The following is a 1,432-nucleotide window of genomic DNA, read 5'->3' on the forward strand; positions in this document are numbered from 1 at the left end:
GAGCTACCCTCTGGGCCAGTGCTCCACTTCTGGTTTTCTGTTGGTTTTTGGAGATAAGAGTCTCAAAGACTTTCCTGCTTGGGCTGGCTTTGAACAGCAATCTCCTGAGGAGGCTTCAAGCGGCTTTCCTCAAGGATTCTCCAAGGAGGTGCTCCACACAAATCTTTAGTCTACATCTTGAGACCATGAGCTCAGAGCAGAAGCCCAGAGCTTTACCATTTTGTGCCACAGCTTCATTTCTGATCTGTGTGTATGTGTGTGTGTGTGTGTGTGTGTGTGTGTGTGCATGCACGGTTCTGCTCTGAGCTCATGGTCAGCACATAGGCCCTGCATTCAACCTCAAAACCTAGCCACCCAGGACCCAACTAAGAGAACTGAAACATTTCAAAACCTGATGAGCTTTACCATAATCATATGACAGGAAGCATTGTGATACCAGACATATGCTTGGATTTCCCAAGCTTCCAGAAACCTGGGAGGGGCATCATAGGTCCATCATTGCTGCAGGTCCTGGGGTTGAACTGTGAGCCTAGGCATACTCCCTGAGCTCCTTTTACTCAAGGGTATTGCGTTAACCTTGAGTTCCAGCCTTAATTCTGGGGTTTTCTGTGATCTCTCAGAAATAACAATGTCAGGGACTTTCCTATGCTGGCTGGATTCAAACTAAGATTATCTATATCTCAGCCTCCTCAGGAGCTGGGATTACAGTCGGCAACCACTGGCACCTGCCTTTCTCTTCTTCATTTTTTTAATCTGGACAATATGACTTCTTAACAGTGTCATTCCAATTGTTTGAATTTATAAGTAAACTACCCCAATGTTCTTTACAGCTGCTTTCTCTGAGGATTTTCTCTCCTCATCTTCTCCTCTAGTCACAGGTTTGAAGCCAAAAGTGAGAAATGAGTGCCACAGGATTTGGGAGCAAATGTCCACAGGACATGCCAGATTTGTCACTGCATTGAGCTGTAGTGAATGTACTGTGTCAGGATGAGAGGACCAAAAGCTGGAGTGATCCTCATACTCTCTGCATTGCTCTTTTTGTCTATAAAATGACCTAATAATTATGAGTGCATTGTGTCTCCAACCTTAAGTATCTAGAAGACACTAGAAGCATCTACATGTTTCTTTTTTTGTCTAGCACACACACACATGTACAGCTTCACTTCTGGTCTGTGTGTATGTGTGTGTGTGTGTGTGTGTGTGTGTGTGTGTGTGTGTGTGTGTGTGTGTGCATGCACACGCATGCACATACACATGTGTGCATACATCAGTCCTGGAGCGTGAACTCAGGACCTGAGCACTGTACCTAGTTTCTCTTATACAAGGATAGCCCTGTCCCACTTGAGCCACAGAGCCACTTCAGGCTTTTTTCTAGTGAAGTGGTCCTTAGAAATCAAGCCCAGGGTTTCATATATGCAAAGTACTCTACCTC

The sequence above is a fragment of the Dipodomys spectabilis genome, unplaced genomic scaffold (assembly GCF_019054845.1).
Source record: "Dipodomys spectabilis isolate Male_0828 unplaced genomic scaffold, ASM1905484v1 ptg000117l, whole genome shotgun sequence".
NCBI lineage: Eukaryota > Metazoa > Chordata > Mammalia > Rodentia > Heteromyidae > Dipodomys > Dipodomys spectabilis.